The sequence below is a fragment of the Aethalodelphis obliquidens genome, unplaced genomic scaffold (assembly GCF_003676395.1).
Source record: "Aethalodelphis obliquidens isolate GAN/ISIS:26980383/991018 unplaced genomic scaffold, ASM367639v1 scaffold83, whole genome shotgun sequence".
Lineage (NCBI taxonomy): Eukaryota > Metazoa > Chordata > Mammalia > Artiodactyla > Delphinidae > Aethalodelphis > Aethalodelphis obliquidens.
This window is the reverse complement of record NW_020838027.1, coordinates 1,529,802-1,554,330: the sequence shown is the minus strand read 5'-3', so window position 1 is coordinate 1,554,330 and position 24,529 is coordinate 1,529,802. Positions and strand designations below refer to the sequence as shown.

The 24,529-nt window shown below is 42.9% G+C and overlaps 1 protein-coding gene and 1 pseudogene across 4 annotated transcripts in view; one reads left to right on the top strand and one right to left on the bottom strand.

The window, feature by feature from the left end:
- Positions 1-8,144: 8,144 nt before the first annotated feature.
- Positions 8,145-24,529, top strand: part of ADIPOR2 (adiponectin receptor 2) — a 49,795-nt gene continuing 33,410 nt past the window's right edge. Inside the window, exons 1-3 of one of the 4 annotated variants that reach the window (XM_027093415.1) lie at positions 8,147-8,276; positions 11,971-12,185; positions 19,543-19,654. The gene's annotated coding sequence lies outside the window, so the exon portion shown is untranslated. Of the gene's footprint in view, positions 8,277-11,970; positions 12,186-19,542; positions 19,655-24,529 lie in introns of all 4 variants that reach the window. The other 3 variants (XM_027093414.1, XM_027093413.1, XM_027093416.1) reach the window with 3 other exon arrangements.
- LOC113612900 (protein SDA1 homolog) lies at positions 12,410-13,334 on the bottom strand (annotated as a pseudogene).

Below are 24,529 nucleotides of genomic sequence, written 5' to 3'. Positions count from 1 at the left end.
AAGCCTGTGCTCTAGAGCCCGCGAACCACAACTAGTGAGCCCACGTGCCACAACTACTGAGCCTGTGCTCTAGAGCCCTCGAGCCGCAACTACTGAAGTCCGTGCGCCTAGAGCCCGTGCTCCGCAATAAGAGAAGCCATCGCAGTGAGAAGCCTGCGCACTGCAATGAAGAGTAGCCCCCGCTTGCTGCAACTAGAGAAAGCCCGCGCACAGCAACGAAGACCCAACGCAGCCAAAAAAACCCTAAATGGCAAATATTAAAAAAAAAAAAAAATTAGCCAGTTCTTGGGCTTGGTGATGTGGTGCGAGTGTAAGGCTCACAGTTTGACTATTGCTCTGAGTCTACCCTTCACAGAGCCATTAGCTTTTAAACAATCCTTTTGTCTTTTGGTAGCGGTAACCATTTTACACTTTTAAGCAACTAGTGCCTGGAGCAGGCTTTCGTAACCTGGGATTGAGTCGTAAAGTTCAACGTGAGGTCTTGGACGAGCAGGGGCAGTCATCTGGCAATTTGCAAATATGTGTGTGTGTATTTAGTTTTCTGCGGGTTATAGATTCTCAAAGCAGTCTATAACGCCAAAAATGTTAAGAGCAACTCTGTTTACCTTGCTTCATTAAGTTCTCTGCATAGTGCCCTTTGCTACATAGTCTGCTGGTTAAGTGCTTGGGTAATATAGTCATAGCCCCTGCGTCTGAATCCTGGCTCTGCTATTTAATAGCTGTGTGACCTTAAACAAGTCACCGAAACTCTCTGTGCCTCAATTTCTTCATCTGTAAAATGGAGATGGCAATAGTACTATGTCATGAGGTTGTGCTGAGGATTACATGAGCATGTACATAACTCAGAAAATGCTCAGCACATGGTAAATATTCTATATATATATTAGCTATTGTTACTATAATTATTTTATTTATTTATTTTTTTTGCGGTACGTGGGCCTCTCACTGTTGTGGCCTCTCCCGTCGCGGAGCACAGGCTCCGGACGCGCAGGCTCAGCGGCCATGGCTCACGGGCCCAGGCGCTCCGCGGCATGTGGGATCTTCCCGGACCGGGGCACGAACCCGTGTCCCCTGCATCGGCAGGCGGACTCTCAACCATTGCGCCACCAGGGAAGCCATTACTATAATTATTACATAGACGTGTCACTGATGATAATGATGGTGAAAATCACGATGACTGATACCTTCCTGGAGCCACTTGAGTTGAATGAGAAGGACAGCCACAAGAAATGCTGAATAAACAGCTGACTCTTCCGGATGAAGCTAACACAGCTTTTCCCTTGACAGCCAGCCAGACTCTTAAGCCTGGGCAATCTGACTTGACTGTGGAGATGAGTATGTTCAATTATAATGGCAATTAAAGTGGAGAAAGCCACTTGGTTTTTAGACTTAACTAAAATGTATACTGATTCTATTTTTCAGGCTGGGATGGAACTGACTCATGGCTACGGTTCTGGTTTCTCACCCCGTGGAATGAGCATTGTTGATGCTCCACCAGTGATAAACGACGGATGGGGAAACGTGAACTTTTGATGAGCTGTCCTAAAGCGCCTCTCTTCTGGTCCTCCCACAAAATGCTGTGACAATCTAACATTTTCTTTAAGCCCACACCACCAGCCGCTGACGTCAACAGCTAAACGGGTTCGTGGAATTAGATTAGATTAGAATTTGTTCCAAAGGTCTTTAACCTTGTCCAGCTTTCAGTGACCAAAGTTTTCTTTAGAGAGCTGAATTTCAGGGACTTCCCTGGTGGTCCAGCAGCTAAGACTCGCACTTCCACGGCAGGGGGCATGGGTTCCATCCCTGGTCGGGGAGCTAAGATCTCGCATGCCGCATGGTGCGGCCAAAAAAAAAAAAAGGAGAGTTGAATTTCAGGGTTATCTATTTACCTTTGTTGGGCCGAATTGGCCTTCCCCCAAATGCTTGAGAGCGATATTTTCCCCAGGTATTATTTTTGAGGCCTCTACTTTTTTTCTTTATCCCTTCCTTGCACGAGTAATTCCCAATCCCGGCCACAGCCCCTCTAACAATGGCTGCATCTCTCCCTGAGCTCTCCCTTTGGAAACAAACACTCAGGGAAACCCTGATCCTAGAGTGTCAAGTAGAAATTGTGCAAAGTGATTTTATTCGGTTGCTGGCTGTCCATCACACCTAAAGTCCAATAGATCTATAGATAAATGCCTGAATACATTCAGGAGTGGAAGATTGAAGGCTAAGATCTAACCCCCATTGCTGTGTTTTTCAAAATGTGGTCCATGGGGACAGAAAGCACCAGCTATGTAATTTGCAAGACCCAGCATCAAATGGAAGTCCAGGGCCTCTTGTTCAGAATTTCAGGACAGGGCCAAGAGAACACTAAACCATGTGTGTGTCCTTCTGAGTACAGGGCCCTGTGCCAGTGTGCAGGAGGGACGGCCAGGAAGCCGAGCCTGCGTGGAGCCCATGGTATCAGAGTCGCTAGAATGCGACTGGTAAAAAACTGATATCTGGGACTTCCCCAGCAGTCAAGTGGTTAGGGCTCCACACTTCCACTGTAGGGGGCCCAGGTTCGATCCCTGGTCGGGGAATTAAGATCCCGCATGCCACGCAGTGAGGCCAAAAAAAAAATGCTTTTTTTAAATCTGGAACTTACTTGGTGGCACAGTGGTTGGAATCTGCCTGCCAATGCAGGGGACATGGGTTCGAGACCTGGTCCAGGAAGATCCCACATGCTGCAGAGCAACAAAGCCTGTGCCACAACTACTGAGCCTGTGCTCTAGAGCCTGTGAGCCACAACTACTGAGCCCACGAGTCACAACTACTGAGCCCACGTGCCACAACAACTGAAACCCACATACCTAGAGCCTGTGCTCCGCAACAAGAGAAGCCACTGCAGTGAGAAGCCCACGGACCGCAACGAAGAGTAGTCCTCACTCACTGCAACTAGAGAAAGCCCGCACGCAGCAACGAAGGCCCAATGCAGCCAAAAATAAATAAATTTAAACAAACAAAAAACAAACAAACAAAATCTGATTTCTGAGGCCTAACAGGGTTAATGAATCAGAATCTCTGGGGACAGTGTTTGGGAATTGACGTCCTTTTTTTTTTTTTAACATCTTTATTGGTGTATAATTGCTTTACAATAGTGTGTTAGTTTCTGCTTTATAACAAAGTGAATCAGTTATACATATACATATGTTCCCCCCTTTTTTTTTTTTCCCCCAGTGTTTGTAAGTAAAATTTTAGTGGAACATAATCATGCTCATTTGTTTTCATATTGTTTATGGCCACTTTTTCACTATAATAGTAGTTAAATAGGATTGAAACTCTGTAGTCAACAAGACCTATTTATTCCTTGGCCCTTTAGAGAAAGTTTGTTGACCCCTGATGTAATAAAATAAAACTATACCCTGAAAAAAAAAAAAACCCAAACTTTGCTTTTTTATTTCACTTTCTATTTTCTATTTTTTTTTTTTTTTTTTACGACTAGGTACATTGGGCTTCCCTCGTGGTGCAGTGGTTAAGAATCCGCCTGCCAGTGCAGGGGACACGTGTTCGAGCCCTGGTCTGGGAAGATCCCACATGCTGCGGAGCAGCTAGGCCCGTGAGCCATGGCCGCTGAGCCTGCGCGTCCGGAGCCTGTGCTCCGCAACGGGAGAGGCCACAACAGTGAGAGGTCCACGTACTGCAAAAAAAAAAAAAAAAAATACCTGGAGACAAATGAAAATGGAAACAAAACATACCAAAACTTATGCAATGCAGCAAAAGCAGTTCTAAGAGGGAAGTTTATAGCAGTAAACACCTACATTAAGACAAAAGAAAGAATTCAAATGAATCACCTAACTTTACACCTAAAGGAACTAGAAAAAGAAGAACAAACTAAGCCCAAAGTTAGTTGAAGGAAGGAAATCACAAAGGTCAGAGTGAAAAATCAATGAAATAGAGATTAAAAGACAATAGAAAAGATCAAAGAAACTAAGAGCTATTTTTTGAAAAGATAAACAAAACAGACAAACTTTTAGCTAGACTTTCCAAGAGAAAAAAGAGAGTGGACTCAAATTAAATTATAAATAAAAGAGGATCATGAAACTTCTGTGAATAATTATACACCAATCTATTAGACAACCTAGAAGAAATGGATATTCTCCTAGAAACACACAATCTACCAAGAATGAATCATGAAGAAATAGAAAAATCTGAACAGATCAATTTTTAGTAAGGAGATTGAATCAGTAAATCAAAAACCTCCCAACAAACCAGATGGCTTCACTGGTTAACTCCACCAAACATTTAAAGAAGAATTAATACCAATGCTTAAACTCTTCCAAAAAATAGAAGCGGGAACACCTCCAAACTCATTTCAAGAAGCCAGCATCACCCGATACCAAATAAGACAAGGACACTCCAAGAAAAGAAAATTATAGGCCAATATCCCTAATGAACATAGCTGCAAAAAACCCTCAACAAAATACTATCAAATTCAGCTGTACATTTGAAAGGATCATGTTCCATGATCAAGTGGGATTTATTCCAAGGATGCAAGGATGGTTCAGCATTCACAAATTAACCAATGTGATAGACCACATTAACACAATAAAGGATAAAAATCATATGATCAGGGCTTCCCTGGTGGCGCAGTGGTTGAGAGCCCGCAAGCCACGACTACTGAGTCTGTGTGCCACAACTATGGAAGCCTGCGCGCCTAGAACCCGTGCTCCGCAACAAGAGAAGCCACCGCAGTGAGAAGCCCGCGCAACGCAACGAAGAGTAGCCCCCGCTCGCCGCGACTAGAGAAAGCCTGCGCGCAGCAATGAAGACCCAACGCAGCCAAAAATAAAAATAAAATAATAAAATAAAATAAATAATAAAAAGCTTGTGTTAAAGAAAACATCCAATTAGTTGGCTGCATTTCACAGTTTGTTTTACACTGAAGGGGTACAGAACACACAACCCCAAAATACGCCACTTTGGCATACTGATTATTCTGAGCTGAGGGCACTTGGGAAATAGCAGATACAGGAAGGGTTCTCTGTCCTACCTCCCAACCAGGTCATAACATTTCCCATGAAAAAGGTAACTCCCTGTACCAGGAAGAGAGCATTCTTTATTTTTTTCTACCAGTTTTATTGAGATATAATTGACATTTAACATTGTGTAAGTTTCAGGTGTGCAACATGATGATTCTGTAGAACATTCTTAGACTGGGAGTTGACCTAAACCAAAATGGACCTGTGCTAAGAACCCTACTAAAGTAGCCTGATAGTCCATGAGTTCCCCTCTCCCCATATATTTCCTAGGCATTGTCCCCCAATTTACTGTCCCTAGTCCAGGCCACTTTGTCTTGCCACATCCCCACAATTTTTTATTCTTTATGTAAAAAGGTATGTAAGCTTTTGGCTCTAATGTTCTCCTCAGGTCTTCATTTTCCTTCTGAAGACTCCTGTGTGCATGTAAAAACATTAAATTTATAAGCTTTTCTCTTGTTAGTAATGTCTTATCTCAGTTTACTTCTTAGGCCAGCCGCAGAACCTAAGAGGGTAGAAAGAAATTTTTCCTCTCCTACAACATATGTATGAGACAAACACAAGGACTGGTTTGACATTTCTTGCTCTTTCTTCTAAGTTTCTCCTTTTTTATGGTCCATCTTTCACTTTGTCCAGATTTTTTCCCCTCAGTTCTAATGTTTATATTTCAGCAGCTTATAGATACTGCGGGAGAAGAGAAGAGTTTAGATTGGTTTTAGGTATTTCGTAATGATGAAGCTGTTAAGCTCCTTTTGTAATTTTTTCTGGAAAGCGGTAGACACAGTTCTTTCAAAGAAGACTGCTAATTTTGATTGTCACTAGTAGAATGATTTGTCTCTTTTTTCTCCTTAAAAATAGCAATTGTTCTGATTAGAAAAATAATATAATTTCTCTTTTATTTATTGGAGAAGAAAAACAAAACAAAACAAACCAGTTGGGACTCCAAGCTTAAATTCACAATGGGGTCTGGAGCGTTTTCTCTGTCCTTCAGCATTTGAAAGCTGCCCCTTCATTTGCTGGTCGCTCTGGTTACCTCTTCAGTTCTCATTGGCTGTTGACTTGCAGATCACAACGCAGGCTGAGGCTGTCCCCAGAGCAAGTCCATCATCACCATTTCTGCAGCATATACTGTAGCACCACTGACGCCTCATTCTGGGGTGGCCGAAACCGGATTATGAATGTCACTTACCCAGTGATGCGCTTCTCTGTCAAAAACATCTGATCATTATAGAGATGACCACATCAGACTAGCTGTGCCTCAGGGCACTGTTGGGTCACTGGTGACTAGTAGGGGGAGTAGGAGTGGAAGGGACTCTTTCCTGGGTGCTGCAGAAGAGGAAGTACTCCACCCTCCTGTGGAGAAGTGTGACACCTTTAGGATGGAGGGAACAGACATTCTAAAAATCCACAGCTGACACAGTTGTTTCTGAGGTGCTGGAGGATACAGAATTTTACCGAATTCCCCTTGGTTTTTGGACTGCTAGTTAGAAGACAATATATAGGGATTATGAACTGAAGCACAGTTGGGGAGAGAGACCTGAAATATCTGCTTTGGGACATTTAATGGTGACCTTTAAGTAAGAGATATGGATGAAGCCATCTGTGGATGTGGGACTCAGGGGATGGTCCTTCAGCTCAGGGATGGTGTCAGTGTCTTCACTGGCTGAGAAGGTGTGAGCATTCTGAGGGAATGATGGGGTTTGTTTCATCACTGGGAGCATCAGGAATTGGTAGTAGTGATCTGGGACTGGGGTCAAGATGACAGAGAATGAGAGGAAAAATCTTGGTGGGAAAATCATAAGGATCTTTCTCACATGTTTTAGCCCATGAAGGACTGTTCCAGAGGAAAGCACTTTGTTTTGTCAAAGCAAAATCATTGAGAGGATGCAGAAAAGGTTTGAGGTATTTGAACACTCTCTTAGTTAATGGTCTTTTATGTAGCTCTGTCCTCTGTAGTAGACCTCTTTTTAAGCCTGAGGCCCCTGTTCTCATCTGTGCCCTGTGTGAGTCGGTACACGGGTCAGATTCGCTCTGCAAATACACTGGTGGTGTTTCTAAGGTGCTGTCGAAGTGTAAGTTTGTCTGCTTTGATTTATCTTTCAAGCTTAACTGGGTGGACTTAGTTCTAAAATACTAGTATTAAGACCATTTTATTCATGCTCTTTCTGATTTTAGTAACTTTAATCACTTCTTAGATTTTACATTTCCAGGCTGGAGGGTCCTCTGTTTTAAACATTTTTCCTTATATTGTGTATCGGATCTTCGGTCTTTTGATAGATCTGTGACGCTTTTTCCAGCCTCCTTCGTTTTCGGTTGGTGTGGTTCCAGGGAGGGACAGGCCTGGGTCATGGATGTCCTTGAAAGCTTATGGGTTTCCTTTAATCAGTATAACAAGATTTTTGACAGTTAAGGCAATATAACCTCCGTGGAGCGTGATAAATCCCTCTTAGAACGGAATGTGAAGAAAACATTTTCTACACCGGCCAACTCCTACACTTCCTTTTCTTGTAGAGTAAGTATGTAGCGAAACCCGATCTTGGGGTCTAAGAAGTTAGAGCTCAATTGAATCTCACAAGTAGAAAACGACTCGCTCTGGGTAAACAGACACGGTATTTATTGCTGAATTCGTTTCTGACCTGCTATTACGCTAAAACATTTTAAAAATCGCTCTGAATTACATATATTTTAAGAGGAGCGGGCTCACATTCGTTTTCTGGAAGTCGTGGGGCACAAATGGTAGTGTCTTCGGGAGGTGATAAAAGGCAAACGCTGTTGTTTTGGGCAAGATGTTTCGGATTTAGGTCCGAAGCCTCCACAGACTACGCCTAGCAGTCCCTCAGTTTCGGTTCCGCCCAAGGCGTGTGAGCTGTATCCATAGAGACCGGGAAGCTTCCCGAGCCGGGCGGCCCCGCCTCTTCCGCTGCACACGCTCCCGCCTCCGGAGGCAGGGAAGCTAAAGGACTTCCGTGTCCCCGGGCTCTCGGCGCCGCCGGATCGTGTTGCGGACCACCCCCCGTGGCTCCCAAGCCTTTCCAGGCCGGGGAGCGGCCTGGCGGGGCGCTTCCGGCTTGGGCCAGCGCGGCTGCGCACGAGGAGCGCTCTCATTGGCCAGAGCCGCCTCTTGCGATTCGCGTCACGGCGGCGGCGGTGTGAGGACCCTCCCGGACGCTGGGTCGCGGCGGCGGCAGCGGGCGGCCCCACAGCTGCTTTGGGGTCCCGGCGGCCGCGGTTCCGAGGCACCCGAGACGCGTGGCGAGGCGGCGGCGAGCTCTGGTGAGTTTCTCGAGTGGGAGCACGGGCCAGGCCGGCGGGGCCGAGGGTTGAGGGCGGGTGTCCCGGCGGCGCGGCGGGCGGGGAGCGCGCTCCTCCATCCCCTGCTCTGTCCGCCCGACCCCCGGGCCGGCGCCCCTCGGGGCCGGGTTTCCTCTGCCCCGGGCCTCTCAGCCCCGGCTCCCTTCCGGTACTCCCAGCCCTGGGTCCCCTCAGTCCCGAGTCCCTTCAGCTCCGGGTCCCCGGCTTCCTTCCATCCCGGGTCCTCTCAGCCCCGGCTCCTTTCGGCCCCAGCTCCCTTTGGTACCGGCGCCCCCAGCCCCGGGTCCCTCGGCCCCGGCTTCCTTCGGCCCCGGGTCCGCCCTCCGCCCCGAGTCCCCCCGGCCCCAGCGCCCCTCCGCGTCTCCGCTGGCCGCACTCCTGGGTGGGCTCCGCTTGGGCCCCCGTCCGGCCCCTGCGGCGGGGAGACCCCTCACCGGTGCTTGCCCGCGCGCAGGCGGCCGGGGGGACCGCGTTCTGGGCCTGGTGTCCCGGGCGTCGGGCTGCCGTGTGTCGGTGTCGCCCCTTGAGGCTGCTGCTCACCGGCTTCGGTGGGTCTGGGCGTCTGTGCGAGAGCTCGCCTTGGGCACCGCTGGCTCTGGGTGTTGTTTACTGTCTCCTCTGGGGTTTGACAACTTGGCGAGGTCGCTCAGCAGAAAGCTTGAGCGGTCCCGCTGCGGTTGTATCGGGCACGCTGGCTGCGTTGCAGGGGGTTGGCGTCTTTTTAGCAGAGTGGTCTTCTAACGTCTTCAGGTTTAGACTCTGGACTTCGCAGCCTTCGTAGCTCTTCCCAAAACAGTCCTTCTTCCCTCCTCCAGAGAAACCATTGAAAACTCAAAGAAATCTGTCATAATATTTCAAACCGTGTTCCACGTGAAATGTTAAGAATAGTTTCCTTCAACCCAAAGCTTTATTTTTGGGGCGGAGATCAGAAACTTTGTCAGTTTTGAAGTTTGAAGTGTCCTATCAAAGGCCACTTGCATGTCTCATCTTAACCACCCTCTGACTCTAATTCCGTTAGAATTTCATAGATTTTTCATTCCTGAGTTTTTCATTTCTAACGTTTATTTCATAGAAATTTCACTTCTAATGCTGTTAGATGTCCATAGATGTTTTCATCTCCTTTCACAAATTTGTCGGTGCCGATTGTGATTATCCAAGACTAAAATCCTTTCCTCAGTAGTTGGGACTTCCACGCCTGTGGTGGCCGCTGCTTGGTGAATTATTATGAAATTTGAAGAAATTTCAAGTTGATTTAAATATGAAAGACATACTTCTTTTAGTTTCTGTTTGCGATTGCCTACCCACTAGTTTATGTTCCTATCTAGACTTTAGGCTCCTTAGCAGGTTTTCTCTTACTGGGGCACTAAGGATGAGAGGATTTCCAGAGCCTAAATGAGAGAGTTTGTGTTTTTCTGTCCGTACATTCCCATATATTAATAAATGAATAGGGTTTTTTTCCCCATCAATAATGTCAGTTTAGCTCATGCACTTTCTTTGTTGTAAATTATATTTTGTTTTCCAAAATGAAAACAATTTTGTTTCCTTCTTTATTTCAGGAGTTGGCAAACTTGACTGCTTGTGGGCAGTGTCCTGCCAGCTTCCTGTTTTTGTAAATTAAATTGTCAGTGGGACATAGCCGTATGCGTTCATTTAGGTATTGTCTGGTTGCTTTTGTGGTTCAGCAGTGGAGTTGAATAGTTGGGACAGAGACCCTTATGGCCTGTAAAGGGTAAAATATTTACTATGTGGCCTTCAATAGAAAAAGTTTGCCGACTCCTACTTTATTTCATTAAAAATGATGCATATTCAATGTGGAAAATTAAAATGACTCAGTAAAGTATAAAGGAGAAAGTAAATATTATCCAGAATCACAGCACTTAGAGGGGTTTGTTTTTATGATTATCCTTATAGAATCTATTAGTGATTGTTTTCATATAAATGGGCTTATATTGCTAAGTGTTTATTTGTAATCTGTTAAAAACTCAGATTATTTTTATTTGGCTGTTGAATACATTGTATTCTCTGGATTGTAGATCTCACTAGAAAGGGCTTGATGAGCCAAGTTTTCCTGATTTGTCTTACCAGTCAAGATTTAAAAAAACTGAGGCGCAGTGGATGCTTGGTGGCGGTGGAGGACACTACTTATTGAGCACTTATTATGGACTAGGTAGTTTTCCAATGCTTAACATGGAGTAAGTCACTTAATACCTGCGGCAGCTTTGTGTGGGTACAAAAACTATTATCCTTAGTTCCAGATGAGGAAACTGAGGCACAGAGAGATTAACTACCCAAGTTTGTCAGCTAGTTAATGGTGGAGCTGGGGTTTGAATCCATGCAGTCTGGTTTCAGGACCCAGGCTCTCCATGTGCTGCAGAGCCTCTTAGAGTATTGCTCAGTGTAGAAAGTTTTTAGACAGTCCAGAAATAATGTAATGTGAAAATTCTTCCTTGTGCTCTTCACTCTCTGTAGAAAACCACTGTTAATAAGTTTGATATAGAGCTTTCCTCTCTCTTTGTCTGCATATGCAAATGTTTATTTGCAAATCTGTCTACACATGTAGGTTTTTAAAAAATTAATAGACTTTATTAGAGCAGTTTTAGATTTACATAACTTTGTGTGGATAGTAAAGAAAGTTCTCATATTATCCACCCTCCATTTTCCCTTGTTGATAACACCTTGCATTAACATGCTGTATTTGTTACAATTGATAAACCAATATTGCTACATTGTTAATTAAAATCTGCATATTAGGGCTCATTTTTCCTGTTGCAGAGTTTTTAAAATGGGATCAAACCAACCATTGTTCAGCAGTGTGCTTTTTTGGGTGATTTTCAAAATATAGTGCTTCTGGACTTTTGAATGCAAATAAACAGTCTTTATTCACTAACATTCAGATTAATGACACAAATTTAGCCTTTTCCTTGGAGTGGAAAACTTGCCTAGAAGTTACTTCGTTTTCTCTTTTTCAAAAGTTAATCTTGTAGCACCAGCTGCTTTTCTCTGAAGAAAAACTTATTATTATTTTTTTCTTCTGCGGTACGCGGGCCTCTCACTGTTGTGGCCTCTCCCGTTGCGAAGCACAGGCTCCGGACGCGCAGGCTTAGCGGCCACGGCTCATGGGCCCAGCCGCTCCGCGGCATGTGGGATCTTCCCGGACCGGGGCACGAACCCGCGTCCCCTGCATCGGCAGGCGGACTCTCAACCACTGCGCCACCAGAGAAGCCCAGAAAAACTTATTTTTTGATGGGACATTCTGGCTCCTCTCTGAAGCCGTTCAGCTTCTCGGAGACTTCTTGCTGTTTTTCATCGGAAGAGTGGTGCACATCAACCCACTTAGCATCAGCTTCCTCCTCCCTGAGACTGGTGTTTCCCCACCCATCTTGATCGTTCTCAGCATTCTCTTGCTCAACTTCCAGAACTTCTGTTCCCGGAATGTAATCTTTAGCATCTAATTCTCCATGTTCTTGTACCCTTGATTTTATTGAGGCCTCTGTAGTCTTACCCTGGAATTCCTTCTGCAATATCTGAGGGTTCAGTTTTTGGAAGAACTGAATCAGAGTCCTAGGAGACATCATCACATTCTTTCTTTGTGTTTCATTATTCTGGGCAAGGTTTTGAGGAAGTTTTTCAGTCATTGAGCTGTTATCTCTTTCAGAGCTTTGTTTCCTACTGTCATGACTTCCCCAGAGTTCTTGTCATAACAGAATGGGTGGCATGGTCATGAGCAACACCGGAATGCGCTCTGCGACTGCCAGGCGCTGAGAAGTGTATACAGCAGACCGAAGGATCTCGTTACTTCTCCTTGGTGCTGCTGCAGAAACCTGTGCACAAAGAGATAGAAAAAGCGTGTGAATCCCTGCCAACCTGGAGGTAAGGCCCAGGGGCACTAACTTCACTTCACGGGTCTCCTTGAAACTCTTCAGCTGCTTTAGTGGTTTTCGTGCACATTCTTGGGGCTCATGAATCTAACAGCTGAAAAGTTAAACACTTCCAACTCTTTGCTTCTTTTGTTTCTGAAGTACGTTGGTAACCTTCTTTCCTTGTGTTTAGAGCCTCTCCCCCAAGGCATGCTGCATTAGCATTCTGGGTCGTTGTCCTCTTCCTCTTGTTCATCTTGCCCTTGTTAGAATGTCAAGGCAGCGACCTTAGAGAACCACACAGTTGTGGGACTTCCCTGGCGGCCCAGTGGTTAAGACTTCGCGGTTCCGATGCAGAGTGAGAGAGTTCGATCCCTGGTTGGGGAATAAGATCCCACGTGCTGCACGGCACAGCCAAAAGATTACAGAAAAAAGAGACAGAAGCATACGGTTGTGATAACATTGACGGTCTTGGCGTCATTTCAGATGCTTCTTCTGTAGTTTAGGGATCACTTCCAAAGGTATCTTGGGTGCAGTTGTGTTGCTGTCCCTTAACATGTGCATGTGTAATTCTGCAATACTATATTCACCTTATTCTTGTTTTTGCACTTTTATTCTCATCAGTCACAGAATGAGTGTACAGAGTCGTAGAAACTTACATGGCAGCGTCGAGGTTCAAAGAAGATCTCTGGCAACCTTGATGGATAGATGAGGTATTCAGGAAGATCAGAGTATTGCAAAATGTTATTGGAAGGCCTGCATTCAAGACAGTGTAGCTGTAGGAGGGCAGATCTTTCCGTTCTTGAGGAAAGTTATCTAGATGTTCTGGGTGGCAGAACATCTGTGCCATAAACATCACCAGCTTTGCCAGGTCTTTGCTGGGTTTATTTGGTTGCAACTTGAAAATCTCCCACGCTGGGTTTGTAGTGAATGTTCTGCTGTGGACTCCTCAGTGTAGGCCAGAGGGGCTACTTTATTATTCCTGTACCTGCTTGCAGGTTGCTGGGCAGCTGGACAAGTTGGCTGCAGACTGGCTCTCCTTGAGCAGTTCTCAGAAGTGCTACACCACTGACACCAGCCAACCCTTCTCAGGCTGTGGCTTGGAATCTTGCTTCCAGGTGTGACCGGAAGTAGCACTTGGGAGCTTGGCACATGGCGCCATCTTGGCTCATAGTCGTGTGCGTTAAACCAACACTCATGATGGCTTTCCAGGTCAATCCGTTTGTGTCTACTCTGTTGTTTAAATCGTTTCTTAGTATTTTGTTGAATGTGTGCACCATAATTTAACAGTGTTCCTATTGCTGGATGTTTAGATTGTTTACATTTATTGTATATTATGCGTATGCATTGTATGTACAGTTGTTGCGTGCTGATGGCTCTTTAGAGTAGCTCTCTAAGAGTCTAGTTACTGGGTTGAAGGAAATGCATGTTTTACTTTTTGATGTGTATTGCCAGACTGCCATCCAGAAAAGTCACAGCAATGTTAACTCTTGACCAGAAATGTGGCCGAGGTCTAGCTTCTCCATGCCATTTCCAACTTTTTTTTTCAGTCTGTATCTGATTGGCAGTTAAACATGTCTTGCAATGATGTATTCTGTCTCACTGGGAGATGTGTTTTGTTTTGATAGCATTCTTTTGAAGTTGATTTAGAATTACTTTAGGCAAAATCTACATTCTGTAGTTGTTCTTTCTAATACTTACCCCTTAGATAGAGCTGCTCACCTATTTAGATTCCCTGTCTAGTCCTGGAAAGCAGCGTGATTTTGCCATCCCTGTTAAAAGAATCTGGACGACTGCCCAGTAGACTATACATTTCTTGAAGATGAGGAGCATATAACTTTATTCATAACTGTTGTAATCCTGGTGGTGAGTAAATGTTATATTCTTTTCAAAACCTAAATTGGATTGTGTTGTTTTGGGCTTACTGCTGAGTGAAGTGCTTTAACTTTGTTAAAAATAATCTTTTCAAAGTCTTTGTGAATTGTCATCTTGGTGTATATTCTCTATGTTATCTCTTTTTAAAAAAAGATTTTTTTGATGTGGACCGTTTTTAAAGTCCTTATTGAATTTGTAACAATATTGCTTCTGTTTTATGTTTTGGTTTTTTTGGCTGCGAGGCATGTGGGAATCTTAGCTCGCTGACCAGGGATCGAACCTGCATCCCCTGCATTGGGAGGCAAAATGTTAGCCACTGGACTGCCAGAGAAGTCCCCCTGTATTATCCTTCATTTCTAAAATGAGATAAATAAGAGTGATTGACATCCTAGGCCCTGTTTGTAAGGAAATAATTAACCAAACCTATTTAATAAGAACATTTGGTATTCAGTTTTGGAAGTTAAGGAATGGATTAATTAGGGGATTTGTTTCATGTAACCCATGGTTTTGAATTTCCTGTATTGGGGTATACCATGTGTTAGAGGGGATGTGTGCTGCCTAAATGGTATGCTTGGCTTCAATAGACATTGTGAGGCTCCAGACAGAAGGAGAAGGGAAGCCAAACTCAGAAAACTGCCAGAATATCTTTAGGCATGGGCAAAATACCTGTGGGAAAGGACACTTCAAGTTTTTAAAAAGGCGACCACATGCACGCAAAAAAACCCACAGAACTTTCTTTATATATGACTTGTAATGTTACATATTCTTATTGGACTTAGGAATTTTCCACAATGTCCATGCACCGGAAAACAAAGCATACAAAGCAAAATGGTCTTGAAGAGAAAGAAATGATTAGCTTATTAAATTTTGACCAACTTCACGTTTTCTTTTGTATACATTTTTTTGTTAGTATGTTAGCTAATTATTTTTCACTGGTAGCATATTGACTTTAATCCTGTATGTCCTGAAATTTTAGTGTCGTGAACATGTATGCATAGTTGTATTTGCATACCCATTCCTTTGGTCCAGGAAGAAGCAATGATGGTGAAAACTCCTTAGCGTGGTGGAACAGAAAGTTTATTTTTATTTTCTTGGAATTTATTTACATTTTATTTCACTGCAGAATTTCTGTAACTTAAAAGAGCCAGAAATATAATAATTATATATATATAAAAGAAAAATGAGGAAAAGGAGAAGGCATATATTCTTTTCCCAAGTGGCAGCATAATTCAGTGACTAAGAATAAAATTTGGATTTGAATTTTCTTGGCAGCCGAGATGAAAATGGAAATATGGTAAAATATATAGCACTGAACTGGAAGGAGGAACAAAACCAATTTTCCAGGGATAAATCTTCGCTTGATGGATTTTAAGGAACTATTTAAATTGGGTGTTACATAAAGCTTTATTTTATTTATTTATTTATTTTTGGCTAGAGGCCCTTGTTAAAAAAAGGTGATGATGATGCGTTAACGTTTCAAGCCAATGAAAGAAATTGTCTATGGAGCAGTTGGTTTGAATTTAGGCTGCAGATGTGTGCTTTCGTTGGCTAATACATACACTATTTTTTTTCTTAACGTATTTCAAACATACGGGAGAATACAGAGACCAAGATAATTAACCTTCACACATCTACCATACAGTTATATCAGATCTCAGCGTTTTCCCACACTTACCTGTTTTTTTTTTTTTAAAGAAAAGCCTTTCACATGCAGTTGAAGCACCTTCTTGGGTTACATTTCACTTTCTTCCCAGAAGTAATGATATCTTGAATTTGGTGTTTCTAATACCTGTTTTTATATAATTACTACATAGGAGTATATTCATAAATCAATATTATGTTTTGGGTATTTTCAAACTTTATATAAGCAATATTCTACCTACTCTGTAACTTGTTTTTCATGAAACAAGTTTTTTTAGACCCATGAAATTGCTGATATTTTTACCATTTTTGACCTACAAAAATGGTAGTTTCATGTGGTTCATCCTAGTTATAGTCATTACTTTTATCTGCTGTATAGTTGTATTATTATACAAATACAACCAGTTTAAATTTATTTTCGTGTTGATAGGTATTTAGGTTGTTTCCATTTTTCCTGTTTTAAAAACAATGCTGCATTGAACATTCCTGGTTAGAAATCCTTGTGCACGTATTTAAGATCTTTGGCAAGTTTTTCAAACTGCATGTTGGGAACCATTAATCGGTTATGAAATCACTTTAGGAATTAAAATAGTTCAGAGATATATCAGGTTGTTTTGCAGTAAGGAGTAAATGTTTTGTGAAATGTGTGTGTGTGTGTGTGTCTGTGTATGGCTACTCAGTTTGAAATGAAGTTCTCTGGTGTAAATTACCCAGAAGTGGAATTACTGGGTTTGAGATTATGGAGATTATGGGAATTTAAAGTTCTATCAGATATTGCCAAATTGCTTTTCAGAATTGAGTCACTTTGTGTTTTTTTAGCATGAGAATTTGAGAATTGCTCTATCTAAATCCTTATAGATCCATGACATTGTCAGATTTATTACATGTTTACAAATCAGATGAGTGTGAAATGATATTATCTTAAAATATTTCTTGATTAATTATGAGATTGAGCATGTTGAAATGTTGAGTGACTATTCAGATTTCTATTTCTTAGCTGTCTGTCCCTGTCTCTCCCCCCCAGTTGGGTTGTCCTTTTAAAATTGCTTTTAGGAGTTTATTGCATATCCTGGTTATGTCTGTGAAGTGAATTGTAGGTATTTTCTAGACTGTGTGGCTTATCTGTTAACTTTTTATATGGTTTGTTGAATAGAAAGGATTGTCAAATCTGTCATCATTTTTCTTATTGGTTTGTGTCCTTGGTGCCTTATTTAAGAAATCTATTCCATACTCCAAGGTCATTTAGGTCTCTGCATTTCCTTCTAAAAGTTTTAGAAATTTGGTATTTTATATTTAGCTCTTGATCTTGCCTGAAAAAAAATTTTTTTTGTATATGATGTGAGTCAGGGATCTAATTTTTTTATATGCATAGCCAGTTACCACAGCACTGTTTAACACTGTGTTTTTAAATTTGAATTGTAAATCTTTTGAGCAGTTTCTGGGTCAACACAATAACAGCCTTTTTGTCTTTCATCAGGTTGCTCAAATGTTCAAGTTTGTGACTTCTGGGCCAAAGTAATTGATTGGTGGATTACTTGATCCAGAAACAGAACCTAGAGGAGTAGATAAATACAGCACATTTTGTAGATCTCATCCAAATGTCATTTCTCTCAACCACTTTTTATTTTACTTTATTTATTTATTTTTAAAATAAATTTATTTACTTTTGGCTGCTTTGGTTCTCTGTTGCTGTGCGTGGCTTTCTCTAGTTGCGGCAAGCAGGGGCTGTTCTTCCTTGCGGGACGCGGGCTTCTCATTGCGGTGGCTTCTCTTGTGGAGCACAGGGTCTAGGTGTGTGGGCTTCAGTAGTTGTGGCGTGCAGGCTCAGTAGTTGTGACACACGGGCTTAGTTGCTCTGTGGCATGTGGGATCTTCCTGGACCAGGGCTCGAACCCGTGTCCCCTGCTTTGGCAGGGGGATTTTTTTTTTTTTTTTTTTGAAGGAGGTGGATTCTTAACCACTGTGCCACCAGGAAAGCCCTCAACCACATTTTAAGTAGAAGCTAGGTTTCAGACAGTTTGAGGGTAAACTTTTTTTAAAAATAAATTTATTTGGCTGCGTTGGGTCTTTAAAAAAAATTTTTTTTTAAAGAAGATTTTATTTATTTATTTATTTTTGGCTGCATTGGGTCTTCGTTGCTGCGCATGGGCTTCTCATTGCAGTGGCTTCTCTTGTTGCGGAGCACAGGCTCTAGGTGCATGGGCTTCAGTAGTTGTTGCGCACGGGCTTAGTTGCTCCGCGGCATGTGGGGTCTTCCCGGACCAGGGCTCGAACTCGTGTCACCTGCATCGGCAGGCAGATTCTTAACCACTGTGCCACCAGGGAAGTCCGAGACTTTCAGTTTTGATTTTAGAATTATACATGTAAATTTGAATCTTTCTGAAATGTCTGATAGAAATCGCTACAAATCACTTAATTTAAGAATGAAGGGGCTTCCCTGGTGGCGCAGTGGTTGAGAGTCCGCCTGCCGATGCAGGGGACACGGGTTCGTGCCCCGGTCTGGGAGGATCCCACTTGCGGCTGAGCGGCTGGGCCCGTGAGCCATGGCCGCTGAGCCTGCGCGTCTGGAGCCTGTGCTCCACAACGGGAGAGGCCACAGCAGTGAGAGGCCCGCGTACCGCAAAAAAAAAAAAAGAATGAAAACTATTTTTGTTTCCACTTATAAAGGGTTTTTAGTCTGAGAAGAGTTGCTTTGAGGTCTGCAGATAGTTACATATTCTAGGTTTTTTTTTTCCCATTCCTGTTCTTTTACATGTGTAGTTGAAAGAAGACCTTGTGGGTTAGTAGAATTTAGTGATATTGGGAAAGGTTGTAGACACAAGTTTTATTTGTAGATTTCTGATTGTGATATTGAGAAAGATAACTAATCACTTCTTGGTTCCTCCATCTGCAGCATTGTAGAAACAAAAAACAAAAAAGAAACTTATGCTGTGGAGGGTGTTATGCAGGATGAGATAGGGCCCTGAATGATTGTTATTTACTTATGGAGACAGGTCTTTACCAAAGTAGGGCTTTTGATTTTGCCTGAAACATTGACTGTACAGATCATATATTTTACCTGGACAGATTTTATTTGTGAAATAGTTGGAACAAGAGTGTGGTTATATGGTATTATAGTGCAGATGATTTATGAAAGGAAGTCTTTGCATAATTTACATAGTTTGGTTTAGTGTAGATATGACAATTTATATATCATGGGCTTGTCAGGATTTCTCTGACTATAACGTTCAGGACTGTGGTTCCTATCATGTATGTTTGCATTTTTATGTACTGTTCTTTGTTTTAGAAACTCAGGGTTACTTATAGATCTTGGGAAATGGAAACAACCATTGTAACATGGCTATAAGAGTTGTATCAAATCCTTTTTTCTTTAATTAATTAATTTATTTTTGGCTACATTGGGTCTTTGTTGTTGCGCGTGGGCTTTCTCTGGTTGCGGCGAGCGGGAGCTACTCTTCGTTGTGGTGCCGGGCTTCTCCTTGAGGTGGCTTCTGTTGTTGTGGAGCAGGGGCTCTAGGTGGGCGGTCTTCAGTAATTGTGGTGCGAGGGCTCAGTAGTTGTGGCACATGGGCTTAGTTGCTCCATGGCATATGGGATCTTCCCGGACCAAGGCTCGAACCCGTGTCCCCTGTATTGGCAGGCGGATTCTTAACCACTGTGCCACCAGGTCCTCGAATCCTTTTTATAAAGGTGTTTTTTATCCGTGACCATGACCAGTGGCTTTAATGGACTATTTGTGCCTTCAATGAAGCCCTGTAAGATGGTAAGGTATGGTCTTTGGAGTTAGATACAGATTTGAATTCATAGTCTCCAGTTAAGTTTGTGTTATTGATGACTTATTTGATCTCCTTTAGTGTCAGTTTCTTCATCTGTAAAATGGGACCCCATATCATAAGGATTGCTGGAGGATTAAATGAGATGATGGGTGAAAGTCCAACTACTTAGCCTGGTTCAAAGTTGGCTCCGTTAAGTGTTAAGCAGCAATTCATCTCCCTTCTAAGAGATAACATCATGACCATGACCAGGAAAAATGGAACCACTTACCTTTGTGGGAGGCAGTGTTGTATAATGGAGAGGGCCTAATCTGGATAGTTCTTGCTTCTCTATTTTGTAGCTTCTATAACCTTGAATAGTCTTACCCTCAGTCCTCTCGTTTGTAAACAAAGATTATACTATCTGTAACAGGCAGGGTTTTAAAGTTAAATGAGAGTATGTATAAAAGCTCACTTTATCTGGCACTTGGTAACCTCTAAATTAGCCTCTAAACTTTTATAGTGATAGGTAGTAACACTGTGCGTCTGAAGTAGGTCTCAAGACTGAGAGAGGTAGGCCTTCACTGGCTTTGCTACTTCACGGCATAGGATTTGCCTGATTTCTTCTCAGGAAAGTTGGTCAGTGGGGTTGGGCAGTAAGTTAGAAGAGGTTCCTTGTGATTGTACTTAAAAGTTGCCCTACTTCATGCTAGGAAAGAAAGTAGTGTAAATGATACAGAGTGTTGCCTGTCTTTAGAGCTTCAAAATAATCTTTAAAAAATAAGCTGCATTTGATTTGAAACGTTTCTTTGTGCTTACATCAGTTAAGATTTTATGAACATGAAAACTGGTAGTGCCTGTCTTAAAAATCTACGTGTTGCTCCTTCTCAGTTATCAACTGTATCATTTTTGGAAGAGCTGTATCAGTTAGTAACATATGTTGGGAACTTTTCCCATTTTATCAGTTATTCTTTTCCCAGTCATCAGGTTTTCTTATTGACATTTTTCTACTCAGAAATGTTCTGAGTGTTTGGGAAGAATTCCAATTTTAACCAATCATTTTATTGCTTCTGGTATGTGGCAAGGCTCCATGATCCTCCCCATTTCTTTTTTTTTTTTTAAATAAATTTGTTTAATTAATTTATTTTTGGCTGCATTGGGTCTTCGTTGCTGCGTACGGGCTTTCTCTAGCTGCGGCGAGTGGGGGCTGCTCTTCGTTGCAGTATGCGGGCTTCTCATTGCGGTGGCTTCTCTTGTTGCAGAGCGTGGGCTCTAGGCGCGCGGGCTTCAGTAGTGACACGCGGGCTCAGTAGTTGTGGCTTATGGGCTCTAGAGCGCAGGCTCAGTAGTTGTGGCACACAGGCTTAGTAGCTCCGCAGCACGTGGGATCTTCCCAGACCAGGGCTCGAACCCGTGTCCCCTGCATTGGCAGGCAGATTCTCAACCACTGCACCACCAGGGAAGCCCTCCTCCCCATTTCTTGATTGTTTCTTAATATTTTCAACATCGCTGTAAAGTACAGTGTACTGTCAGTGTTAACTCCTGGTTTTGTCACTTACGTGCTATCATGCATTTATTTGAGAACAGCTTATGGTTCATGCTAACATAGAAGGTTGGGGATAAGAGCATTAAGTTGGGTGTTAGATTGATTAGATAGATTACATTGCCACTTATTACTGTAGTTATCTCAGGCATGTTATTTATAACCTCTCTGGGCGTTTTGTCATTTCCAAAATGGAGGAAATAATTGTACCTATCCTCCAGGATTGTTGCAAGGATTTAAAGAGATAATCCATGGGAAATGTTCTTTGCATGTAGTTAACGCTCACTGCGTGTTAGCTGTTCCTGTCATTCCCCCTCCTCCTCATCATCATACAGCAAAGATTTTTAAGCTCCTTTGCATTCCAGACCAAGCTTGGTGTTGTGGATATAAAAATGGATTCCAAAAAAGGCTCCTTGACCTTGAGAAGTTTTGCATTGCAGGAGGGGAAGACAGGCACGTAAACAAAAAAATGCAATAAATTCTGATAAGTACTATAATAGAAACATTAGTAAATGAGAAGAATAAAGGAGTTAGTGTCAGGAGCCTGGGGACGTCAGGGAAATTAGTTTCTGCCTATGAACTTATTCTTGAAGTGTGGGTAGTAATTCCCCACTTATTCATTCAGCAGATGTTTAGTGAATACACCTACTGTGTGCCAGAAGCTATTTTAGGTACTGGGGATATAGGTGTAAAGAAGATATATTGGGTTGGCCAAAAGGTTCATTCTTTTTTTCTGTAAGGTGGCTCTAATAGCACTTAGTTGTCTTCAACTTCATTCGAAACAATTTTGTTAGATTGTATTGTGACAGCTGACATATCAGTGTGCATTTAAAAAAAGAAAAAACTCAAATTGGTGAATTTTTGTGTAGCCATTTTAATATTGAAGATGGAAGAAAAAAGCAACATTTTTGGCGTATTATGCTTTATTATTTCAAGAAAGGTAAAAACACAACTGAAATGCAAAAAAAGATTTGTGCAGTGTATGGAGAGGGTCCTCTGACTGATTGAATGTGTCCCAAGTGGTTTGCGAAGTTTTGTGCTGGAGATTTCTCACTGGACGATGCTCCATGGTTGGGTAGACCAGTTGATCATATCGAGACATTAATTGAAAACAATCAACATTGTGCCACGCGAGAGATAGCCGACATACTCAAAATATCCTCAAGCGCTGAAAATCATTTGCACCGGCTTGGTTATGTTGATCACTTTGATGTTTGGTTTCCACGTAAGTTAAGTGCAAAAAACCTTCTTGACCGTATTTCCACATGCGATTCTCTACTAAAACGTAACGAAAATGTTCTACTTTTAAAATAAATTGTGATGGGAGATGCAAAGTGGATACTGTCCAATAATGTGGAACAGAAGAGATCGTGGGGCAAGCGAAAAGAACCACCACCAACCACACCAAAGGCTGGCCTTCATCCAAAGAAGGTGATGTTTTGTACATGGTAGGATTGTAAGGTAGTCCTCTACCATGAGCTCCTTCCGGAAAACAAAACGATTAATTCCAACAAGTACTGCTCCCAGTTAGACCAACTGAAAGCAGCACTCGATGAAGAGCATCTGGAATTAGTCAACAGAATATCCATCAGGATAACGCAAGACTGTGTGTTTCTTTGATGACCAGACAAAAACTGTTACAGCTTGGCTGGGAAGTTCTGATTCATCTGCCATATTCACCAGACATTGCACCTTCAGATTTCCATTTATTTCGGTCTTTACAAAATTCTCTTAATGGAAAAAAATTCAATTCCCTGGAAGACTGTAAAAGGCATCTGGACCAGTTCCTTGCTCAAAAAGATAAAAAGTTGGGCTTCCCTGGTGGCGCAGTGGTTGAGAATCTGCCTGCCAATGCAGGGGACACGAGTTCAAGCCCTGGTCTGGGAAGATCCCACATGTCGCGGAGCAACTGGGCCCGTGAGCCACAGCTACTGAGCCTGCGCGTCTGGAACTTGTGCTCCGCAACAAGAGAGGCCGCGACAGTGAGAGGCCCGCGCACCGCGATGAAGAGTGGCCCCCGCTCGCCGCAACTAGAGAAAGCCCTCGCACAGAAATGAAGACCCAACACAGCCAATATAAATAAATAAATAAAATTTTTAAAAAAGATAAAAAGTTTTGGGAAGATGGAATTATGAAGTTGCCTGAAAAATGGCATAAGGTAGTGGAACAAAAGGGTGAATATGTTGTTCAATAAAGTTCTTGGTGAAAATGAAAAATGTGTTTTTTATTTTTACTTAAAAACCAAAGGCACTTTTTGGCCAACCCAATATAATGTCTCTTCTTTCAGGAGTTTTCAGTCTAGTGAGAAAAGACCAGTAGTAAGTAAACAAAGAAATAAAAATACCAGAGACAAGTGCTGTGGAAGAGACTAAAAGGTGATGTGATAAGGAGTGACTGAGATTATGTGGTCAGAGAAGGATTCTTTGAGTAAGTGACCCTTAAGTTGAGATCCGCATGTGAAGAAGGAGCCCAGCCATGGGAAGATCTGGGCGATGAGCATTCCAGGCCTTGGGAACCAGGTGACATAGAGCCATTTGAGCCTTTCGGGTGTTTGGGGAGTAGATGGGAAGTCACTGTGGCTGGAATGTAGTGGGCAAGGGGGAGAGTGGTACAGAATGAGGCCAGAGTTAGGGGCTAATCATTTAAGGTTTTGTAAGCCAGGGTAAGAGGTCCCTTAGGTGTAAAGGAAAGCCATTGGAGGGCTCAAAAAGTAAGGGAGTGTGTTTTGAGAAAGATCTGCTGTGACCACTGTGTGAGGACTGGATTCTGAGGATAAGGGGGGTGGGGTGGGTGGGTGGGTAACAGAAGTGGAACCCAGGAGACTTTACTGGCTGTTGTATTAGGACAGGTGAGAGAGGCTGGTGACTTGAACCAGAAAGTAAGAGTGGAGGGAAACAGGTAGATTTGGACTGTGTGACCCCTCTCTCCCATCACTGTAAAGCTTTTTTTTTTTTTTTTTTTGTGGTACGCGGGCCTCTCACTGTTGTGACCTCTCCCGTTGCGGAGCATAGGCTCCGGACGCGCAGGCTCAGCGGCCATAGCTCACGGGCCCAGCCGCTCCGCGGCATGTGGGATCCTCTCGGACTGGGGCACGAACCCGCATCGGCAGGCGGACTCTCAACCACTGCGCCACCAGGGAATCCCCACTGTAAAGCTTTTTATGTTCTTTTTTGTTTTTGGCTGTGCTGAGCGGCTCGTGGGATCTTAGTTCCCTGATCAGGGCTTGAACCTGTGCCCTGGCAGTGAAAGCACTGAGTCCAAACCACTGGACTGCCAGGGAATTCCCACAGTAAAGCTTTTTTTTTTTTTTTTTTAAGAGTTAGGTGGTAACTTTTATTCCAACCTCCCACCCAGAGCAGAAGGTAAAGCTTTTTAAAGTGTTAAGTTTAAGAGGTCCATCCCCTTTCCTTGCCAGTTAATGTGATAGAAATCTGCCAACAAGGTTCTCTAAAGATTTATAAGCCAGAGTAACACATCTAGTACTTATTTTTAATAATGATTTGTAAAGAGAAAAAATGGCTAGTATTCAAAAGAAAATCTGCTGCC